We start from the raw sequence: 25,331 nt of genomic DNA on the forward strand, positions 1-25,331 counted from the left end.
AAACTATTGTGTTTTGACAGTTTCGATTGTTTTTGTTTTGATTTTGAAGGGAGACACAAAATCGTAACGCAACTACACGCTGAAAATGAAAATGAAAAAAGTGCGATCGAGGATACTCAAAATTGAGTGCGTGAAGCTATGTTCGGTTTTGAATATGAATTAGTTAAAGAAGAAGGAATAAAAAGGAATCGTTATATTTGAACTGAGTACCGAGCTCGAAAAGAACGCGGACAAAAAAAGTTGCCCATTCTTTTCATGCCATGAAAAAAAATTAGAGAAAATATGAAAAACACGCAAAAAATTTAAAAGTGACTGCATTAAATCATGAAAAAACTAGAAAAGCAATAGTTGAATAAATTAAATACTATCAGATATAAGCATAAACTTAAAAAGATAAACGCACATTAAAAAAACTTAAAATTCAACAACAAGAACATAAAATAAGAAAAAACAGTTTTTGTAGAACAAAAGTTGCTCATAATGAACTCCTGAACACGAGAAAAATAGAAATATTTGAAATAAATTTAGAATAAGCGGGTTGCAGGCCAGGTTGAAGGATTCTAAAATTCAAATACAGTCCATACTCGATTACTCGAAGCACACTCAAAGCCTTCGCTAAAATGTCACTTCGGATAATTGGATCTTCGAACAGTCGAATCACGAAATAATTGTTTTCTTCTTTTATCAAAATGTGGGCCTCTGACTTCAAAAATAATCTGATAGTCTAAGATGAAAGTTGGGATTGGGATACTTTAACATTTTATTTGGTAATGTTAAGGGCAAGAACAGGTCGTGTTTAACTAATTTGAGGTCGCTGCAATTAAATCTTCTATCTATATATATAAAAAATTTCGACGGTTTTGTTCGAACGCGCATCAGTTGATAACGGAAAGTCGGATCGGAGCGGTCTTTGCTGCGTTGGGTTCGTATAAGCCCAAGGAAGGTTCTTACGCTAAAGAGTTACAACTTTGGCCACTCTGGAACCGATTCCGGAAGATCTGCAGATTGTATGGGAAAAGTTGCGTAAAATCAAATTTTGATCACAGGAGGCTGAATAAGCAAACAAGCTAAAAACGTCAAGGAGCGAAAAAATGACAAGACGAAGTTTGTCGGGTAAGGCTTGTTTTACATAAAAAATAAATAACAGTTTTTTAAATACACTCAACCCCAGGTGGTTGGTCACTTTTTCCCTACAAGATTGTTTTTTTTTTTTGTAATTCCGCAATAAAAAAATGAATTTGAGGCTCTGTAAGGTTTCATTTCGGGGCGGCCATTAGGCAGCCATTTTTTGTGTTGAATGTTTCAATTTATTATTTCTAAACACTGAATTCACAACCAGAATAGGAAACTGTTAAAAAAAAGCGTAACTAAAAAAAAAAAAAAAAATGGTGACGCCTACCCCAGTACTTATTCAAACATATAAATCTAGAGCAAAGTCCTACAAGTGGAATAATTAAATATTGAGATTATTTAGAGCTTGAAACTTTGTAATGGTTATCTTGCTTGAAAAATAAGGAAAATATAGTGTTTTTCTGTTAACCCTTTAAGTACCACGTGGAATTTTAATATTCAAAAAATCATATCTTGGCTCAAACACAACCAATTTTCGATATTTTGGGCTTGTTCGCTCAGGATTTTAATACGGAACAAGATGCAATCGGAAAAATCCGGATTACGGTTCCCTGGCCGGAGATATTCCGGATTTCTTAGGGCCAGATTGGGGCTACGCTAGCCTGGTCATTTTTCTGATTACAAAAATCATCAAAAAAAGATGCAAACTAGTGAAATACTATGGAATTTTTCATCTGCAGTCAAACGAAGGCCATTTTATTGATCTAGAACCATGTTGGACACGGGGAACTCGGTCAGTAACCTGGGACAGGTTCCAGGGACCCGTCTGTATTTGGCAGATTTTTCAATCCCAAATAATCTAAAAAATCTGTACATACAGATTTTTTAAATGATTTTTTTTGAAAATTTCAACAATTTAGTGATTGAATTATACTTAAATATAATTAAAAAGCCTAAAACTTCTGTTAAAATTTTTAAAATGGTTTCCATGGCTCCGAATTCGAAATGATCCAGATAAAATACAGATTTATTTTTAAGAAAATACAGATCTGTCATAAATAATCTGGCATCGTTGCTTACGGGTCACTGCCTCACCCATCATGCTAACCTCTTCAAAAACTCACCTGATATTTCGGTCGTAGCCAGTGCCGGCATAGTTCAGCATGATAGGGGCCTCCGAGAAGTTGCAAGACGAGGAAAAATAGCTTCCACTTATGTTCCGCGGTTATAATTTCTGGAGGTCCTTCTCTATAACGGAGTAGCAACTAACGCTTATATATGCTAATGCCTGATGAAAATGATTATAAACTTGAAGTAATCATTTCTGGAAATATATTAAGTTACATTTTCATCAAGTAATTGCAAATAATATTTTTAATTTTTATGCTGAGATTTTCTCACCCAAGTTAAACCAAACCAAATTTGTTAAAAATGCAAAACTTCAAAACTTCACAAAGCATTTTCAGTGAAGCATTCAAAATCAAGTAATCATCATACCCAAATTTGAGTACCTTCAAACTAATCCAACTCTGCATCGTTTCCAGTAACGCCTGCGCTCACTTTCCTACACGCTAACCGGGCGATCTCAATTTTGAGATGAACGTCGCAAACCGGCTAAAAGTGAAACCACTCAACTTTGAGATGCGCAACTTCATCTCAACGTTGAGATGGTGAGTGTGATCTCAATTTTGCGATGGCTTGGGTACCGGAAAAATCGCCGGGAATGCAGAAAATCGGTTCCGGAAGGGTAGTTTCGGTCAAAATAAAGTAAAATAAATGAAACTAAGATAAATTTATAAATTTTCTTTATTTTTACATTAATCTACTGATTTTTTGTTTATTATAAAACTTATATTATTCGCAATACCGACGGATGAGGTCGAAAAAACTTCAGCGCTTTTTCCGTCGTTCCGACGGAGATAATCAGAATGGTCGACGGTGGAATCCTCAAGAGGAATTGAAAGAAGCACTTATTACCCTGACCCAGATCCAGTAGGCCGCCACGGGAAGGTAATCTCACGCTGATCGCAGCAACCTCCCATCAACCGTCGTCATCGCTCAGTCGCAAAGGAACCACTTTAGCAACATCGGAATTTCCTTCTGCATCTGGGGCGCCGGGTCGCAAGGGCTTACGATGCGGAGCTGGAAAAAATATCATGTTCGTCATTTTAACGAATTGTCCATAACTAAATTGTAATAAACTCACTCTGCCCCTTGTGATCTGGAGGACGGCCAGGGCGATTCGTCCAGATTCCGCTGTGTACGAATCTCCGTCAATGTGCGTTTTCCCATGCGTGTACGGAGTATAATGGACGGGTCGGCAAATTGGTCATTGGGCTTCGGGTTCAGCGGAACTTCAATCTGCCACTCGGTGAGCGGTGAAGCCGAAGCCGAATTCCTGTTGAAGTCGGAATAGTTTTGGGAACAAACTTCGCCCATAATTTGCGAGTGAGATGAAGCGGATCGATTTGACCAAGGCTAGCCTACCGGCAAATTGTTGTCCTCGGAATAGGTCTACCGGTCCCCGCAAACTTTTAAACATGGTGTGGACGACCTGGTCACTGCGTTAGGATTTGCGTGAGTCGATCTCTCAACGGGAAATTCTGCGCCGTCAGCGGAGGAGAAGGTGCGGCCACCACCGGAATCGATATGCTGGTTCTAGCGTGCGTCACCATTGAAAATTTGGGTTGTCACCGGTGAACCTCACCGCTACCAGAAGTAGACTGCTTGACGACGGAACGCTCCTTCGGTGGTTTGACCATCGTGTCCGGTTTGTACTTCTTATCAGTTGTGGCCTTAACGAAAACTAACGCCTCCTCTCCGTCTGTGCTGCTGTCTGCTCCCAAACGGGACGCAGTCGCCGTTTCGTTAAAGTCCACGTTGTCCCGAATCTTTCCGCGTCCCACCCTATTTCGATTGCGCTTCTTCTGGCTGGCACACCGTTCAATCGGAGGACGATCCGGGTTGGCCGCTCATACTCGGTAGGTCCAACAGCTTCGCAATTTTGATGAGCTTCTGTAGCGTCACGTGGTCCTTCGTGAGCCGATCCTTTTCGAGCCGAAGTCGGCGCATCTCAGACTTGTCGTTGGAGAACTTCTCGAGAAATTCGTCCACGTCGTCGTCGTTTTCTGGCAGCTTTTCGATGAGCTGACGGCGCTGCAGGCGCGCCCCAATATCCTCCAGCTTTTCCAGCAACTCTGACTCTTTCCGGATGAGATCTTCGTAGGTGTGTTTTTCGGCGACGCTCTGGTTTGCTTCATGAGCATGAGCATGAGAGACCACCCATGGTTGTCCTTCTCCGTTGCTGAACAGGACCGTAATATCCTATCAATACAACTGACCATACGCTTAAACGATCTAATGGTGTTTCCCTTATCAACAGCATGTATGAATGCGCTGAAAAGATAAAACATCAAGATCATTAAAACTAGATCTGGAGCAAATAGGTAACAGTCGTTGGCCACCAACGGCGCCCGCCATGTCAGTTTGTAGATCTCGGGGGATTGGGACGGGAATGTTAGTTAGCACAGGTTGCTACAAAGGGTGGGTTCTATACGATATCCACACCCCCACGTGTGCCGGAAAACTACTTCTACTTGGGATTTTGTTAGTGGGAAAGGGTAATGGCCAGGATTCATCATAAAGGATGATGATGCGACCCAATAATCAATAAATTTTGTTTAATGATGTGATGTATTATGCATTCTCAAGGCAAACAGTCGAAGGATGCGGATGAGATTATTCCCGATTATTTGGTGTTGAGTTTAGCATAAATGATTCAATCTTAGACAGCCGGCTGTGGAAAGATAAAACCAAATAAAATGCGAAAACGCGAAACCGCTCGGACCGAAAAACACCCACAATCGGGGGGAAAAAAGACGGAAACGGCAACGAAAATCCGGCTTGCTGACCGCGACGCGAACCGTTCAAATTCTCCAAAGCAACTGTCAAACATCCCGAAATCACCCGGGTCGAAATACACACACAATCGGGGGGGAAACAGAGACGGAAACGGCAACGAAAATCCGGCTTGTTTACCGCGACGCGAACCGTTCAAATTCTCCAAAGCAACTGTCAAACATCCCGAAATCACCCGGGTCGAAATACACACACAATCGGGGGGGAAACAAAGACGGAAACGGCAACGAAAATCCGGCTTGTTTACCGCGACGCGAACCGTTCAAATTCTCCAAAGCAACTGTCAAACATCCCGAAATCACCCGGGTCGACATACACACACAATCGGGGGGGAAACAGAGACGGAAACGGCAACGAAAATCCGGCTTGTTTACCGCGACGCGAACCGTTCAAATTCTCCAAAGCAACTGTCAAACATCCCGAAATCACCCGGGTCGAAATACACACACAATCGGGGGGAAACAAAGACGGAAACGGCATCGAAAATCCGGCTTGTTTACCGCGACGCGAACCGTTCAAATTCTCCAAAGCAACTGTCAAACATCCCGAAATCACCCGGGTCGAAATACACACACAATCGGGGGGGAAACAAAGACGGAAACGGCAACGAAAATCCGGCTTGTTTACCGCGACGCGAACCGTTCAAATTCTCCAAAGCAACTGTCAAACATCCCGAAATCACCCGGGTCGAAATACACACACAATCGGGGGGGAAACAAAGACGGAAACGGCAACGAAAATCCGGCTTGTTTACCGCGACGCGAACCGTTCAAATTCTCCAAAGCAACTGTCAAACATCCCGAAATCACCCGGGTCGAAATACACACACAATCGGGGGGGAAACAAAGACGGAAACGGCAACGAAAATCCGGCTTGTTTACCGCGACGCGAACCGTTCAAATTCTCCAAAGCAACTGTCAAACATCCCGAAATCACCCGGGTCGAAATACACACACAATCGGGGGGGAAACAAAGACGGAAACGGCATCGAAAATCCGGCTTGTTTACCGCGACGCGAACCGTTCAAATTCTCCAAAGCAACTGTCAAACATCCCGAAATCACCCGGGTCGAAATACACACACAATCGGGGGGGAAACAAAGACGGAAACGGCAACGAAAATCCGGCTTGTTTACCGCGACGCGAACCGTTCAAATTCTCCAAAGCAACTGTCAAACATCCCGAAATCACCCGGGTCCTTTCGGCGACGCTCTGGTTTGCTTCATCTGGCAAAGTCGCTCGACGTGCCCGGTTCGTTCCAGGTAATCATCGTCGTCGTCCGAATCGGACGTTTTCTTGTGCCGTTGCCCGTTCTGAAAAGTAAAGAAAGGTCAACAAAAGATGCTCAACTTCGCCTCGTCGATCACTTTACCTTGAATTGCTTCAACAGGCCGTATCGATCCGGAATCCGACAAGCTTCCAACGCGCACTGCTTCCTTCTTCTTGCCCAACGGGCCGTCCGAAATCGTCGCCAACGGGCAGCTCAATCCGACAAATGTAAGACCCCGCCGAAAGTTCCTCCAATCCAGTTCGTGGCTTTCCCGCTCAAAGTAACTCCGCAGCATCTTCTTCGGGTCTTCAGGAAACAGTTAATCGTTGTTGGACATGGCGTAGGGTTTGTGCGGCAAATCCATTTCCTCATTCATACCCTCGCCTTTTCCCCAGCTGGCTTCCTCCTCCTCCTCCTCCTCCTTGAGTTGCTCGAACCGACATCCGTCGGACCTACTTCCCGGCCCATCTTTTCCTTATTTAAAACCTTTTGTCCTTGAACCTTGGCCGCCCTCTTTACTCACACTTCAGCTTGGGTGTTCCTCCTTTCGCTCTCGAATTATGTTCCGACACCGCGAATAAAGCGGGAACGATTTTCAGCTGATTGGCCTCGGGCAGTGGCGCTTCCCATCCCGGAAGAAACTTCGCTATGTTGGTCCGGATTGTACTCCTGTTCGGCACGCGCTGAATCGTCGCGCTCGGCAGCATCCGGTTTACGCGTCGTCTCCGTTCGCCACAGGAACAGTTGAAACTCCTACGACAAGATAAACTGCTTCTTGATCCGGTTCTTCCACCTTAAAGTGTCCCTGATAAAAAAATAAAAAGGGTATCGATTAGAAAACATAACCTTGCTTTTGGAAGTCGAGTTCTCGTTCTCAGAGAAGGTTGGAGGGGACCGACCATTTCAAGGAACCATTCCACCTTCCGTTGCACATCCGCTGACAACGTTCCGTCGAGTGACTTTATGGTCGCTTTTGGTTATTCTTTTGGAAACCGCTTCCCAACTGAACAAAACCAAATTGTCCCAGGAAAATATCGGAACCGGAAGAGAACTGCCGGGTAGGAAACAGTGAAAAAAAGCTGAAAGTATTCCGGTAGATCTAAATAAACAACATAATAAACATCTCCCTGGCTGATTCGACCGATGGAGCCTCTTTTGCCGTTTCTTAGCTTGCCGTTCCAGTTCCAACAATGGTTTTCTTCCAAATCCGGTTCCTGCCGGAGGAAACTATCGGAAAAAAAATCAGATTGAATCCTCTGCTCTTCGACGTTTTTCGACACAAACAACTGTCAAGAAATATTCCTGCGGACGGTGGACAAAAAAGCAACCACCACGAAAGATTCCTTGTCCACCGTTGCCACCACATCCCTGGTTCTCTTCCCGATCTTATCTTCTCCGGGGACGCCTTGTATTACCTGCTCGTTTGCGTCGCACTCCGCTACTGTTTCTTTTCGATTTTCGCTAAGTCCAAAATATTGAATATACGGCTAAGTCCAGAATGTAAAAAATACGGCTAAGTGTGATCGCAAAAATGAGTTGGCATTCTCCAACTCAAATTTGAGAATGTAAACAAAACAAACTGATCTCAAAAATTGAGTTGACAGCATCGAACTCGTTTTTGCGACATTCTTCTCAATTATTGCGATCCCCTGGTTAGCGTGTACCCCTCACCAACTCGTAACGCCAATCTGTCACCTTGCGCAAAAAATGTCAATATTTTCCTCCCTCTCCCAGCGGTTCTCTTCTTGTGTTTTGAACCACCGCACCAAAGAGGAGACAGGAGGACGAGAAGCGTTCCGTTCCGTTGTCAGGGTTCGCCTTCGTCAGTCAGTTTCGAGTTGCCGTCCGTCGTGCCCCCTTCGTTTTCGTCGTCGGTGCTGGCCGCGCTGTCAGGTTTTTCTGTGGTGCGTTTTTTTGTGTCCAATTAAGCTCGGCTGAACTTGGAAAATTGTGAACCCTTCGGTGAAGTTTGTTGTGCTGTGTAAAACTATATTGAGGAATCGATTCCGGATTACGGTTCCAGCTGGTGATTAACAGGAGACGGAAAAAGGGAAATCTGCATGTTTTTGGAAGAAGGGGCATTGTGCAATTTGGGTCTTGATTGGAGTAATTTTTCGTCTGGCTGCTGCGTACAAAGTTAAGGCGAAAAAAGCTGGTTCTCGATTCCGACAGGAAGGAGTAGGAGGAACCGGGTTTGGCTCCACCAGCGTTGGAGAAGTTTTGCAACGGTGATTCATGGTTTTGAAGGAGAAAAACTTGCTTTTTGGTGATTGGATAAGGAAAATCTGGTAAACTTTTCGTGTATGAAAAGATTTGCGTGCAAAAACAAAATTCGATTCTGCACAAGTCTGATGTCACTGTTAAATTAAACCCTCCGAAGGAAGAGAAAATCGTGAAATCATCCCGCAGCCGCTGGCCAGAGTGCAATCCCCAACCACACACTGAAGAAATCGTCCAACGAATCAGCCAAAAGGTTCAATTATTATTGTTTCATTGATTCCTGTGGCCGCCGTGTGGCGCTCCGCGTGACCTCCGGCTAAAGTCGTGGCCACCTCCGCCCATCCTTCCCCCGGAAAGTCTGCACTTATTGGTGAAGGAGGAAATCGAAGAAAATCGCTTCTGCAAGAATCGTGAATCGTCGTCCAGGGGTTTGGTGTGCAGGAAGATTCTCATTTCCCCCGGTGGGAGGGAAAGGTGTTATTAAAGCTGTGCCAAACGCGGCGGTGAAGAGGGGGTGGCAAAATTGCAATACTACACTCTTGTGTGAGCCGTTCGTTGCGGATTGCACCAAACGGCAGAAGAGTCTGAAGCAGAGAAAACATAAAAAAAAGCAAGGGGATCTGACCAACTAAGGGATTGGTAGTGGCCGAAGGCAGAAGGAGAATCGAGAATAGTTGTAGGAGGCATTCGACTAAGGGAAAGAGGTGAGTCGGCGGCGTTGAAATGCTGCAAGTTTTGCCCCAGGGAATGGAACGTCAGCGAAGAGGGGGGATCAGAGTATCGGGCTCGTTTCTTTTTATTTCTTGTTTTTTTTTTGTTTGCCGAGTTTTGTCGGAATCGAGACTGGAATGGAAGAGAAAAGATGCAAATTAGTCAATCGTCTAGCCGTGTTTAGCGTATCTAGTTCATCCAGATTTAATTTGGGAGCAATAAATCACGGCAACGGTGAAAAGGCTCGAATTAGATGCCATAATGACATAAACAAATTTAAAATGTCGTTAAATTTACGGTTTACATAAGCTTATTCCCAAAAACAAAGTTACTCAATATTTATAAGTTTCAAAGCTTTTCAAAAACAGGAATTCAATTCCAGCAACATCGTCAACAATTACTCTAATCGTCCAATGTTCTTAAAGTTGCATTCAAGAATCCCGGAGTCAGCGACCGAGTCGAAGTTTGAAAAAGTCGCAAAATCTTCAGAAGCTTTGGAGTCGCTTCAGAATATACTTGTCTCCGCAGCCCTGGTTATACTTTCCCAACAAATTTGTACATGCATTTGAACATGCAATTTTCTGCCAAAATTTCACTCTTACAAATCTGGAGAAACTGGACGCATACGCACATTGAAAGGGCTGTAACTTTTGACCCTCAGGTCAAAATTGTTTTTTTTAACGAAAATGTTTGTTTTTAAAGCTCTTAAAGGGCCCGAACTTCACTTTTCTCTGAATCTCAACGTTAAAAACTGTTTTTTGAAGGTTTGCTCAGATGCTTTCCTAAAACAAACATTTAAAAAATAGTTCAAGTCGCAAACATAATTTTCTGTATCCATATTGACCCAGAAAGTCGCCCATTTTCATTGGTAACACATTAAAGTATAAAACGTGAAATTATTTGCCAAGATTTTTTACAGTTCCAGTTAAATCAATACCATCGTCTCGTGGAAATCTCCTTTCTGAACAAATTTGCACTTTGAATAAATATTTTTTCTCACTTTGGCGTCAAGATACAGCCATTTTTGCAAAATAAAAATATGTTGCGAAATCCGGGTGAGCCCGAAAGTTTCCGCAACATCGCAATTTTTGGGACAATATAATGGACGTATTTTTTTTGTAAGTTGTCCTCATCAGTACACACAACTCTGCTGAAAACACCTAATAGATCAAGAAATCTCCTCAAAAAAAAACTTTATTTTTTTTTTCGCTGAAATTCAGTAAAGTTTTAATTACATTTGTCACTGTGACAAATAGTTTACTCAAATTTCAGTAAAATGGTTGTCAAAACAACTGAAATTTCAGCAAAAGAAACGTCAAATCATTTTGCTGAAAATTGAGTTTTTTTTGTGTCAGTTTGACAGATCATTTGCTGAAGATTCAGCAATCGTTGCTGGTACAGTCGACTCTCTGGCTGTCGATCTTCTCGATATCAATATTGCTTCATGTACCGATGAATTCTTCAGTCCCTTCAAACTGCATACTTCAATTGTCTTTATTCCTCGATAGTTTGTTTGAAGGATCTCTTCCTCGACGGTCCCTTGGATTCTATTTGCTTTAAACATCTATTCCGGTTGTCAATAATTTCACTTTCTCATGGCTTGCATAGACATTTTTCTTTGAGTAACGAAGCTTTGAAGGATGTTTGACATTTCTTTGTTTTCGTTTGCTGGACGTTGCCATGATTCTCTCCCATATCTGGTTAGCAAGAAAAAACAAATTTCAATCGAGTCTTCATGTTCCATCGTTCTGTAAACTGATGCTTCTCTTCCTCGATGGTCCCTTGGATATTGACAACCAGAGAGTCGACTGTATTTTAGATATCAAAATTTGATTTTGGTTGTCTTAAAAAATGTTTCTAGTACTGTTATTTTAATTAACATATTTATACATTTATTTCATCAATCCTCCAAACCTAAAAAAACAGGTGGTTAGCATCTGGGTGCTGAATAGTGGTTCGCAAAACGGCCTCAATTTTTAACTGTCAAAGTGGAACCAATTTACTGTTCGCCAAAAGTAGAGAGTATTGTTATCGACCATTAAAAAAAGGTTTTTTTCTCGCAAGAATGAAAAATGTGTGGCCTTTGAGGATCTGGAGTTGAAGTCAAGAAATCTTAAGAAAATTGATGGCGAGATGGTCATTTTTTAGAATTATGAATGGAAGTTGTTTATGGAGTCGATGTGGTTGTATCCATCAAGAAGCTGTCTGTATTGTTTGAAAATCTACTGGATTAGTGAAAACCTTCTCTGTTTGTTGGATCAGCTTCGCTATAATAAGTGATGTTTTTTCGTTGGACCAGGAAGAGCTGCAGGATTTCAATATCAGACAGGGAATTTATCTGCAACATCTCAGAATGACACTCTAGCTGCAGTTCTTCGTCACCCGTAAAAAAGAAAAACATCTTCTAACCGATCGAAACTTGAAAACACACACAATTTACCAGCAAAAAATGTCGAAAACTATACAAAATAAAACACACACTACTGATTATAAAAGAACTCATTTATCAGTAAGAAAAAAGTCATGCTTGTGCTTGAACAGCCTCCTACTTTGTAGATGTAAACAAAGTGGGATCATTTGAAAATCACGTTACGCATTCTCTCTATTCATCACCCAGGTTAGCATCGAGGCATTTGTTTCTAAATTTTTTTTTACCTTTGTTTCTAAAGATCACAATACAAAATAAAAAAAACTCAACACAACACATTTGAAAGAGGATTTTCTCTCGGAGGCATCCAAACCATAAGTCGTAAGTGACATTTCAGTTTGACAGATATGCAGTTACTGATTTTTCAGCAATGTTTTTGTTCATTGCTGAATTTCAGCAAAAGTGATGAATCGCATTCAGTTATATACAATTTTTTACTTATCCGTTATTGACCAGGGCCTTCTTGAATTGCTTCGTGGACCACAGATGAAGAGTAGGAACCAATCATCACCACTTCGCAACTCTCGATGGCCCCTATCATGCTAATCAATACCGGCGCCAGCTACGACCAGTGGTAAGATCACGAGAAAGGCTATGATTTGTTACAAAAATATCACTAGACATCGTTTTTAAAACAATTTCATTGTTCGAGTTTTAATCATTAATCGAAACAGCGCAAAGCTACTTTAAAATTTTGAGAAGAATATTTTTGGTTCGAAAATCTGGCATTTTATTAGTTTTAGAGCGTTGAAATGCTGGTGCAATTGTGACAGTTCGAGCTGTTGTGAAAACCGCGACAGATCTCGCACCAACACAGCTTTCGATGCAGTCCTTCATCACCAGTAAAAGATAAATACCCGATCTAAACTTGCAAAACACACAACTTTGCAGCAATTAAAGTCAAAAATTTAAAAAAATAAAACACACATCACTGGTTTTAAAACAGATAATTTACCCGTGAGAAATAGTCATGCTTGTGCTTGAGAATTCTCCTTTTTTATTAGATGTAAACAAGGTGGGATCAATCGAAAATCACGTTTCGAATACTTTTTTCACAGTTTTAAATTCTTCGTTTTTTTTGTGTCATCTGAAAACTTTCTAATTTGGTTCACACAGTTATTGTGAACAATGCTTGAAAAGGGATCTATCACTGAACGGGGATGCTCGATATTCGATAGAACTTTCTGTCAGCGATCATTTCCCAAAACGATATTTGATCGCTGACACACAACGCCTATCATGATCGTCATTGCTTGGCGACGGTCGGTGAACGTAAACACAAAGACGAAACGAACGAAAAATGAGCACCACTCAAGCAGCCGCCCGAACGAGACAACGTGCTCTTTCTCTTTCTCTCGTTTTTGTCTCTCTCTTCCTAGTGTATGCTGCGTGGTGACAGAAATCATATGATTGCTATCATTGGAGAGATGATCGGAATCTCGGTAGAATGTCAAACGACCGCTCTCTAAGCGATTTTTCTCCTGGAGGGAAGTCAATGATTGTGTGAGTGACTTTGCGTAGCACTCATTCCTTTGTGTGTGAAACGAACGAAAGTAGAATGTAAAAATCAGGTTGTCGTGGTGAAGACGATTGGAGTGTTCTGTCAGCTATCACAAACAAAGTCGAAATTTCGCAAGCCCTGATTGTGAACAACCAAAATGAGATAAGAAAGCAGAGTCATCTGCTGAGTTGTTCTTCAACTGTGGCCAGGATGTTTTTTTGCCAGAAATGTGTTGTTTTTTGAAATCAAACGGGTTCGATTTCCTGAATACTAAAAAATACACAGTATAGACAATTGCAACTGCACCCGTGTTATAAAAAACACGAAAATTTAAAATGAAATTTTGTGTTCTAAATGAAAAATGACCCTTCTGGGTTCTTGCAAACGCGAAAAGTACATTAAATTTCCCTTAAAATGACATGTTCCAAAAAAAAATTGCAGTTTAAGAACGGAAAATGGCAGAATTTTAAAAACCATTTTTGTTTTTTTTGTCGATGAATTTTTTTTTTGAATGTTGAGAACGCCATTAAATCAAACGTCCAATTTTGCATACAATTTCCTTGGACACCGAATTTCCAAATCATTACCATTTAGACTGCAAATTGTTGAAAACCGCTTTTTTCGCATGTTCAAAAATTTAAGGGGTCGTACCGCCCCTCCGTCACGAGGTATTGAAAAATGGAGCTCGAATTCGTGATCAGGCACAAAAAATACCCCTTAGTACAAAGTTTCACGAAAATCGAAGGGATGCCGCTTGATTTTTTGAATTGTCTGTAAAACGTTATTTAATCTACCTTTAGGAACGTGGTAGGTAGTTCGGTAACACTTATTTTTATCAAAATACCCGGCCTCAAAAAATAAAATGTATTGAAAACACTAAAGTACTTATATTGATATTGATATTGATAATCTTTTCGGCTCGTTGCAAAGGTCTTTTGATTACCTATCCAACAATGGGTCGGTCATGATAGATCCGGACAACTTTTTCATCAACATATTTAAGATCCTGCCTAAACAAAGTGTCTAAATAACACTTAAGTGCTCATAAATTTTGATGGGGTTGTCAGATCTTTAATCTTTTGCACGCGTTGGAAAATTCTTTCAAATACCTTTCTAAAAATGTATAACGTGACGGGTTTCCTTACAAAACCACCCTTTTTACAATTGTCCGGACTTTTGTTAAAATCGTTTTTTAAGCATAACTTTTGAAGTACTTTTCTAAACTTCATAATATTAACTAGGGTCTTGTGGGACCCCAAGAAGGATCGAATGATACCGAAACGGTTCAAATCGGTCCAAATAGCCAGTTCGGAGACAGACATACACACTAGGGTGGGTACGTTTTTCAAAATGTTCTCGGATCAGGTTTTAGTATGGTTCCCCTTGTAGGGCATGCCCATAGGGACTTTCATGCCAAATATCAGCTCATTTGGTTGTAAACTGGCTGCGCGCATCAGGGTTAAAGTTTACATAGGAATTACTATGGGAAATTGGAACTTTTTGTTCAAACGCTCCTACAGGTCTGGGAAAATCACGCGCCAACTTCTGGTATGGTCAGGCCTATGGGGAATGGTCTGGAGAACACTTTTCCCGAAGAGAGCATATGGATTCGTTGTCCCTAGACCTGGCGCATCGGCAAACAATCCGATGTCTCCGGAATCAACGGTTTTCTCTCAAAAAGCATCAAATTTTCCTTAGCATGCTATGAAAGTTCGATGAACACCGCGACGCCATACGTCAGGCAGCTACCACGTGGGTGAGAAACGGCTGGAATATTTAATTGCAAACCTTCTTTTAACTAGAAAATGATCATTTCGAGTATTCCTGATATTATTTAGTCGAATTCAGAATCTTTGCATAGCAAATTTGTATTTTTTTGCAAATATTTCAACCACGTGGTAGCTGCCTGACGTAGGGCGTCGCGATGTTCATCAAGCTTTCATAGCATGCTAAGGAAAATTTGATGCTTTTTGAGGGAAAACCGTTGATTCCGGAAACATCGGATTGTTTGCCGATGCGCCAGGTCTAGGGACAACGAATCCATATGCTCTCTTCGGGAAAAGTGTTCTCCAGACCATTCCCCATAGGCCTGACCATACCAGAAGTTGGCGCGTGATTTTCCCAGACCTGTAGGAGCGTTTGAACAAAAAGTTCCAATTTCCCATAGTAATTCCTATGTGAACTTTAACCCTGATGCGCGCAGCCAGTTTACAACCAAATGAGCTGATATTTGGCATGAAAGTCCCTATGGGCATGCCCTACAAGGGGAACCATACTAAAACCTGATCCGAGAACATTTTGAAAAACGTACCCACCCTAATACACACGCACAGACATTTGCTCAGAATTTGATTCTGAGTCGATAGGTATACGTGAAGGTGGGTATACGAGGTCAAATTAAGAAGTTCATTTTTCGAGTGATTTTATAGCCTTTTCTCAGTAAGGTGAGGAAGGCAAAAAGTCTTTGTATGTCTGTGCATTTGTCTAAAATTCCATTATATCACTTTACAGTCATGGAAAATCATCCGAAATTGCATTTTTAAGCATTTTAAGACCAACGAAATAAGTTTTGGTTGATATTTTTGCAAAATAATAATGTAATGCAGTTTTTCAAAAGTCAGTTTACCTCAAAAAATGTCTGGCACAAGCTCAAATGTCTCTGAAGCACAGACAAATCTGTGCATCTGGCATCCTTGGTCGGGGCCCATTGATTTCAAATAACTGAACATGGCGACAAAATTGGACTAAAAAGTTAAATTGAATAAAAAATACACTTGAAATAATGATTTTTGAATTTTTCTCACCTAATTTTCAAACCAACCATAAAAAATTGCATCCAGGTTACCAAGTCCAACTAATCAGCAATAAGTCGTAACAAGTTGAGTAACTTCCCTCGAGCGAAAACTGCATTTCTCCGACACTCTACAACTTTGCGATAAATCCAAAGAGATGAGCTCGAAGTTCGGAACCGACCGTGCAGTCTGCGTGTCTTTTCTGTGGAACCGGTTTCGTTTGGTACAACACCCTGGCTGAAAACTGAGAAAAAGCTCGGTGTTAAACTTGAACTTACCGTTTTTTCAACATTCACACACACACACACACGTTTTCTGCCGGCAGCAGATTTAAGGGCAAGGTCATTAACGTGTGGGGCTAATTTGCATCATTGTTAACTTGTTTTTACTGTTTCGGAGGAGAAGAAGGTGGGTTCTCCGATGGTGGACGAATTTCGAGTTCTTTCCAAGTTGAAAGCCTCTCGTTTTTATTGAGAACAACTTTCAGATTTATTGCCTCACAAGCACCAGTTCGAAATGGTATCATTTTGGGATTAATTATGGTGGGGTTTCGCGCCAGATGGGATCACTTTTTTCCCTGTATGCCATTATCAGCGATAGCAAACCAAAATAAGCCGGTTTGCGATGGCGAAAGCAGTGTGGTTCTTTTTGCTCAAATTTTATGGCTTTTTTGGAGCACCACACCTCCTTAAAAGTAAGTTTTCACTAAATATTGTGCTGCAATCGCTGGTGCAATTTGGCGGCTTTCGCTAATCGCCGGTTGTGGCATTGTCCGGAGAGTTGTCCGACATGCAGCATGTTTATTAGTTTATCGGTATGGGGCCGTCCATAAACCTGGGGGAGGTGGTAAATATTTGGCAGGTTTTGAATAACCTGGATTGCAAAAACAATTTGTAAACCACAGTTGTAACCAGCGATGGAATAATCATCATCAAAAGAAAATCATTGGACGTTCATCAAGAGAAAAAATCCGAAGAGAGCATGGTTCTCCTCTCTCGCGCACGAAAGATCGGTAAAAGGAATCTAAAAATATCATCATCTTGATTATTCGGCGGAACATCTTATTCACTATTACACTTGCGAGTGTAACGTCACACGTCGAAAAACGATCTGTCACATTTTGTAGATGGGCAATGTTTTGCATCGTGATGTTCTGGAAAGAAAGTCATTTGTTTGTATAAACGATGAGCCAACATTCTTTCATAATACTGGTTGTTCTCAGCTCGACCTTCTTTTGACTGACTCTCCGCAACTTATTATAAAAAATGATCAAATTTCTATGCCAGGTGTGTCAAGTCATGATATGATAATTGCCTCATTAGATATTGATTTCAATCCTGAAAAAAATATTATTTATTATAGAGATTACAATAACTTTAATGCGGCAGCTTTGCGTGATAGCTTTTTTTCTTTCGACTGGAACTCTTTTTTGCGTATAACTGATCCTAATGATTTATTGGTCAGTTTTAATGAAAGACTTAAGGTGTTACATGAAGACTTTTTTCCCCTCAAGTGGTACAAACCAAGAGACAATCCTTGGTATAACAATGGTATTGAACTAGCTATCGTTAATAGAAATATTGCCTACAATAATTGGAAACGTAACAAAACTACTGATCTGCATAACAAATATAAAAGACTTAGAAATCGCGTAAATGAAACGATCAAACATGCCAAGGAAAATTATGAAAGAAGAATTATTAATACAAACGTTCCTAGTAAACAATTATGGAAAAATATTAAAAAACTTGGTGTTACTAAAACTAGTTCCACCCACAAAAGCTGCGAGTTTTCTCCTACAGACATTAATAATTTTTTTGCCTCTAATTTTACGTCCGATGATACTCTTTATGATGGTGTTTCAGGCTTTTCAAATGATGATGGTTTTCGTTTTCGACTAGTGGAAGATTTTGAGGTTGTTAATGCTGTATTTTCTATCACTTCAAATGCAATCGGTTTAGATGAAATACCAATTAAATTTGTTAAAATTATTCTACCCTTAGCATTATCTTATATTACTCATATTTTCAATTCTATTTTTCTGACTTCAATTTTTCCTAATGCATGGAAACGCGTAAAAGTTATTCCTATTAAGAAAAAAAATAATAGTACTTCTTTAAGTAATCTTAGGCCAATAAGCATTCTAAGTGCTCTTTCTAAAGCATTTGAAAAATTAGTAAAATCACAAATTTCAGAATATGTTAATCAAATGAATTTACTGAGTCCCTATCAATCAGGTTTTAGAAAACACCACAGCACTGAAACTGCCTTAATCAAAATACACGACGACATTGCCTTAAATTTAGATAAAAAGGGTATTGCTATTTTGCTCTTAATAGATTTCGCCAAGGCATTTGATCGTGTGTCACATACAAAACTATTGCATAAATTAAAATCTAAATTTAACTTTTCTTCTATGGCTGTTGATCTTATAAAGTCATATTTAAACGATCGAAGTCAAGCCGTTTTGTACAATGATGTTTTTTCTAGTTTTGTAATGATAAAATCTGGTGTCCCCCAAGGTTCAGTCTTGGGGCCAATTCTATTCTCGCTTTTTATAAATGATCTTCCATCGGTTCTAACTTTTTGTTCGGTGCATTTATTTGCTGATGATGTCCAAATTTACTTCAATGCTGATGTTAATTATAATCTTGATGTTGTTGCACGAAAAATTAATTCCGATCTTCAGAGTGTTTGGCTCTGGTCTCAACGTAACTTGTTGTTTATAAATTCGTCTAAAACGCAAGCAATTCTATTTAGTCATTCCAAGATTAAAATTAACCATCCCATGTTGTTTTTGAATGGTGACCAAATTGTTTTTGTTGATAAAGTTGTAAATCTTGGGATAACCTTTATGTGTAATTTATGTTGGGAGACCCAAATCAACATTCAGTGTGGAAAAATTTATGGAACATTAAAGAAATTACATCTTGTAGCCAGACATCTAGACATAGCAACAAAAATTCGAATTTTTAAAACCCTGCTTTTTCCGCATTTTATTTATGGAGATTTCTTGTACACAAATGCATCTATGGCAGCCCTTGATCGACTTAGGGTGGCACTTAATTCATGTGTAAGATTTGTTTATAACCTTCCAAGAATATCTAGAGTTACTCACTTGCAGAAAACACTTATTGGATGTAATTTTTCGCAATTCTATAAATTTCGTTCATGTGTTAACTTGTTCAGAATTATTCATACTAAAAAACCAGAATATTTATATACTAAGCTCAGACCGTTAAGATCTACAAGAACTAAAAGTTTTTTGATACCGCAACATTCGTCTTTTTACTATAGTCAATCTTTCTTTGCAAGAGGGGTTGTGAATTGGAATCAATTAAGCATTAGTATCAAAAATAGTCATTCTTATAAAAGCTTCAAAGAAAACCTACTGTCAGAACTCGCCAGCGTAAATTAGAATTAGGATAAAGAGAAGCATAGCATTAAGGAATCGATTTATCGATATTGAATTAAATCCTGCATCTGCACACTTTGTAACAAATTAAAAGGCTAAGCCTTAAGTTACATTATTTGAATTAAATAAATAAATAAATAAATAAATAAATAAATAAACAAAGTGAAATAAATACTTTTAAGTGGTGCTGACAAGGAAATTCACAAAACATCATTAGCAGATTGATTTTCTTGAAGAATTTCGGGAGCGATTTTCTTTTGCGTGATTTGCCTCCTCTCTCATTCGCGGGTGAAGAAAGTTCGCAAGCGAAATTGATTTTTTTGCGATTATTCCATCCCTGGATGTAATTTTAAATTTTGTATTTTTTAATCCGGCTGAAACTTTTTTGGTGCCTTCGGTATGCCCAAAGAAGCCATCTTGCATCATTAGTTTGTCCATATAATTGTCCTTACAAATTTGGCAGCTGTCCATACAAAAATGATGTTTCAAAATTAAAAAAATCTGTATCTTCGGAAGAAATTTTTTGAGCGATTTGGGTCTTCGGCAAAGTTGTAGGTATGGATAAGGACTACACTGAAAAAAATGATACACGGTAAAATTTTTTTTGGTGATTTTTAATTTCACTTTTTGTCACTAAAACTTAATTCTAAAAAACACCATTTTTATTTTTTTTTATTTTTGATATGTTTTAGGGGACATAAAAGGCCAACTTTTCAGATATTTCCAGGTTGTGCAAAAAATTATTGACCGAGTTATGAATTTTTGAATCAATATTGATTTAAAAAAAAAAAATATTGGTCGCAAAAAATGTTAAACTTCATTTTTCGATGTAAAATCAAATTTGCAATCAACAAATACTTCAAAAAAATTGATAAAGTGTACCGTTTTCAAGTTAAAGCCATTTTTTGGTAACTTTTTATGAAAATATTAGCAGCTTAAATTAAATTAGTGCACATGTTTGCCTACTTTTGAAAAAAAATATTTTTGAAAAGCTGAGAAAATTCTCTATATTTTGCTTTTTTTTTTAACTTTGTTGATACGACCCTTAGTTGCTGAGATATTGCCATGCAAAGGTTTAAAAACAGGAAAATTGATGTCTTCTAAGTCTCACCCAAAATACTCACAATTTTCTAACGTCGATATCTCAGCAACTAATGGTCCGATTTACAATGTTAAAATATGAACATTTGTGATATTTTCAGATCTTTTCGAAAACAATATTAAAAAATAAATAAAATCAAGACTAACACTTCAAAAGGGTTTCAAATTCAATATTACGCCCTTTTGAAATATTAGTCTTGGTTTGAAAATTTTGAAAATAACGTCATGATTCGAAATCCGGACACTTAGTAGCATATCATTTTTGTTATAGCTGGCAAAAAATCATGTAATAAGTTGTAAATGTAGAAATATCATCAGGATGTAGTATAAACAGTCAGTTTCAAGAAAATGCATGCAAAATATGTCTTTTCAAACAATTTTTCATCAGAATTTCAAAATTAAGATGACTTGTTGTGCTTCGAATCCCGGACACTGATAAAAGCTGATTCGAAATCCGGACACTTTTGCTTCGAATTCCGGACACTCGATTTTACTTATGAATCGCACAAATTTGGACTGAAATATTAGTGAATGGCATTCTTAAGGTCTCAAATGAGCTGTTTACATCAAAACAATCGATAGTTTATATAAAAATTTGCTAGAATTTAAGGAAATCGTAACCATAAATTTCTGCTTTGCCTTCCCGGTGCTTCGAACGCCTTTGAAATATTTCAAGTGAAATGTTTCGCATTTTTGGTAAACTTATAATTTTATTGTATTTTATTGTTTTGGCATTAACTACAGCGTTCAAACAAACTTTAAATGAAAGTTGATGTTGGAGTTCATCAAATAACACAGTTTTGACATTCATAATGCGAACTTATATCGAAATAATTGATAAAACAAGTGTCCGGGTTTCGAAGCGTCCGGGAATTCGAATCATGACGTTATTGTTTTACAATTTTTTTTTGAAAATTTCACAAATGTTTCATATTTTAACATTGTAAATTGGACCATTAGTTGCTGAGATATCGACATTATAATATTGTGAGTTGTTTGGGTGAGACTTGGAAAACATCAATTTTCCTGTTTTTAAACACTTGCATGGCAATATCTCAGCAACTAAGGGTCGTATCAACAAAGTACAAAAAGCAATATTTAGAGAATTTTCTCAGCTTTTCAATTTTTTTTTTCAAATGTGGGCAAACATGTGCACTAATTTAAAAATTATAAAAACTGCTAATATTTTCAAAAAAGTTGGCTAAAACTGGCTTTAACTTGAAAACGGTGCACTTTATCAAAATTTCACTGAGGAACTTTTTGGTTGCAAATTCGATTTTACATCGAAAAATGAAGTTGGAAAATTTTTGCGACCAATATTTCGTTTTTTTTTTAATCTGTATTGATTCAAAAATTCATAACTCGGTCAAAGATTTTTTGCACAACCTGAAAATTTCTGAAAAGTTGGCATTTAATGTCCCCTAAAACATATAAAAAAATAAAAAATAAATAAATAGAGTTTTTTTTTGCAAATCAAGTTTTAGTGACATACCTACAACTTTGCCGAAGACACCAATCGATCAAAAAATTCCTTCCGATGATACAGATTTTTGAATTTTCAAACATTATTTTTAATAGCTGCCAAATGTATGGGGAAAATTATATGGACAAACTAATGATGCAAAATGACTTCTTTGGGAATACCGAAGGCACGCAAAAAGTTTCAGCCAGATTAAAAAATAAATCGAATGACCGAAATCCGAGAGAATTGCTCAACATTTTTTTTTTAATATTGGGTAATTCTCTACCAACTCACACGAAATCGGGAAAAGTTGCCCCGACCCCTCTTCGATTTGCGTGAAACTTTGTCCTAAGGGGTAACTTTTGTCCCTGATCACGAATCTGAGGTCCGTTTTTTGGTATCTCGTGACGGAGGGGAGGTACGACCCCTTCCATTTATGAAACTGCGAAAAAAGAGGTGTTTTTCAATAATTTGCAGCCTGAAACGGTGATGAGATAGACATTTGGTGTCAAAGGAACTTTTATGTAAAATTAGACGCCCGATTTGATGGCGTACTCAGAATTCCGAAAAAACGTATTTTTCATCGAAAAAAAACACTAAAAAAGTTTTAAAAATTCTCCCATTTTCCGTTACTCGACTGTAAAATTTTTTGGAACATGTCATTTTATGGGAAATTTAATGTACTTTTCGAATCTACATTGACCCAGAAGGGTCATTTTTTCATTTAGAAATTTTTTTTTCATTTTAAAATTTCGTGTTTTTCTAACTTTGCAGGGTTATTTTTTAGAGTGTAACAATGTTGTACAAAGTTGTAGAGCAGACAAAGGGTTATTTTTTAGAGTGTAGCAATGTTCTACAAAGTTGTAGAGCAGACAATTACAAAAATTTTGATATGTAGACATAAGGGGTTTGCTTATAAACATCACGAGTTATCGCGATTTTACGAAAAAAAGTTTTGATAAAGTTACTTTTTGCGTTTCTCTTTGTTTCGTCGTCCGTGTCTGTCGCGGGTGACCATGAACGGCCATGATCGATGACGACCAACTTTTTCAAAACTTTTTTTCGTAAAATCGCGATAACTCGTGATGTTTATAAGCAAACCCCTTATGTCTGTATATCAAATTTTTTGTAATTGTCTGCTCTACAACTTTGTAGAACATTGTTACACTCTAAAAAATAACCCTGCAAAGTTAGAAAAAACACGAAATTTTAAAATGAAAAATTTTGTTCTAAATACAAAAATGACCCTTCTGGGTCAATGTTGATTCGAAAAGTACATTAAATTTCCCATAAAATGACATGTTCCAAAAAATTTTACAGTCGAGTAACGGAAAATGGGAGATTTTTTAAAACTTTTTTAGTGTTTTTTTCGATGAAAAATACGTTTTTTTCGGAATTCTGAGTACGCCATCAAATCGGGCGTCTAATTTTACATAAAAGTCCCTTTGACACCAAATTTCTATCTCATCACCGTTTCAGGCTGCAAATTATTGAAAAACACCTCTTTTTTTGCATGTTCAAAAATGGAAGGGGTCGTACCACCCCTCCGTCACGAGATATCAAAAAACGGACCTCGGATTCGTGATCAGGGACAAAAGTTACCCCTTAGGACAAAGTTTCACGCAAATCGAAGAGGGGTCGGGGCAACTGCTGTGTAAGTTGGCGGAGAATTACCCTATTGATAATTCTTGCCCTGTTACAGGAAAAAAGTTAACGATGTCGAACTTAAGCTTTAAAAATTATCCTCCATTTTTTCCACCTGTAATGGCTGTTAAACGTTTCTTTGTCCATAATTGATTGCCGTGTAACGTTCGACATTAACCAGATAATTAAAAAAACTTCCAACCACAAACACAATTTCCAGACTCCCTCGGACCCTGCCCCAGTTACAACCCGTTCAAACAGGTCCCCGAAAAGTGGCATGACGGCCCCACTCGCGTCAGATGGGAAACCGATTAGCCGTAAGAAAAGAGGCGACTCATTTTATGGCCCAGGTCGAACCGAAAACGTTTCTTGCGACTACGCGCTTATTGCAGCCTATTGTTGTTAAAAGTTTCGTATACCACTTTGCACCATCACCTTACAAGAAAACGCTAGCGGAATGAGGTGAGGGGTAATGCTCCCGAAGAACCGATCATCATCGCTGTCGATCGGCGCAGCTTTCGATTCCCGTTTTTTTTTTTCGTTCGTGTTTCATTTCTGCGCTCGGCCCCAAAAATTCAGCTGCTGCTGCAGCTGGCTTCACGTGAGGTGTTGGCCGTGGTGACCTATTTCAAGTTTATGGGTAACTACCACCTACTTTACGCGCCAACTGGGCAGGGGTGGGACTTTCGAATATGTTGGGTTTTTTAAATGTGGTTTAAGTTGTATGGCAGGGAGGTTTTGACAAGTTAATAAATTTTTAAACTTAAAGTTATTTTAATAGCCATTCTAATGAGAAAAACACTGTCTTAAGTTATTTAATCTAACGTATTATATATCTTGTCAAGTTTGAGCCTCTTGAATCTTGTAAAAATCTTTGGAATTTAGGACAATATTGGTAGCTAATAGCCCGGGTCAAAAAAATTAAAGTTGCTCAAATCAAAAATTATATGAGATTGCCCGAAAAAGTACTCAAAATGGAGGCTCTACACAGTAAAAAAAATCATGGTAAAATTTCATCTAAAAAGGAGTACATCTTTTATGTCAGAAAAAAGCTTTAATTTTACCTCTAATAATGTGTAAATTTACATCTGGCAGACGCTAGGAAAAAATATCTGTAATCACAAAAAAAATATCAAACCGGCGATAGTTATATCTAGCTTACTAAGTCCGCGCCCCAACCCGCACGGCCATCTCGTCGCTGTGAAAACTGTACGAACAAAGCCAATGTACCTCTATGTACCGTATATGTAGTAAATACAGTATACAATGTACGGAGCACATAGAGCTACATTGGCTTTGATCGTCCAGTTTTCACAGCGGCGAGTTGGCCGTGCGGGTTGGGGCGCGGACTTAGTAAGCTAGATATAACTATCGCCGGTTTGATATTTTTTTGGGATTACAGATATTTTTTCCTAGCGTCTGCCAGATGTAAATTTACACATTATTAGAGGTAAAATTAAAGCTTTTTTTCTGACATAAAAGATGTACTCCTTTTTAGATGAAATTTTACCATGATTTTTTTTACTGTGTAGCCAAAATTTCAGCCCATTTGGTTGAAAATTGGCTTGCCTTGAGCAGGAACAAGTTTAAATGGGAATTAACCCGTAAAACTGGAGCATTTAGGTAAATTGCTCTGTACAAGTCAGCCGTTAACAAATGGCGCATTTTGCATACCATGGGGTCCTAGGGGATGGTCTGGGGAACAATTCCTCCGAAGGGTGTAAGACGTTCCGAGGCCCCTGGCTTTGCCTTGAACCGATTTCATTCCGGCGTCGCAAAAATTCTCATGGTCCCAGTTA

At 38.9% G+C, this 25,331-nt stretch overlaps 1 protein-coding gene across 4 annotated transcripts in view; it reads left to right on the forward strand.

Annotated features, from left to right (window-relative positions):
• The first annotated feature begins 8,057 nt into the window (after positions 1 to 8,057).
• Positions 8,058 to 25,331, forward strand: part of LOC120414500 (WD repeat-containing protein 47) — a 202,546-nt gene continuing 185,272 nt past the window's right edge. Inside the window, exon 1 of one of the 4 annotated variants that reach the window (XM_039575701.2) lies at positions 8,058 to 9,182. The gene's annotated coding sequence lies outside the window, so the exon portion shown is untranslated. The remainder of the gene's footprint in view (positions 9,183 to 25,331) is intronic. The other 3 variants (XM_039575699.2, XM_039575700.2, XM_039575703.2) reach the window with 3 other exon arrangements.

Source organism: Culex pipiens, chromosome 3, assembly GCF_016801865.2.
Source record: "Culex pipiens pallens isolate TS chromosome 3, TS_CPP_V2, whole genome shotgun sequence".
NCBI classification, from domain to species: domain Eukaryota; kingdom Metazoa; phylum Arthropoda; class Insecta; order Diptera; family Culicidae; genus Culex; species Culex pipiens.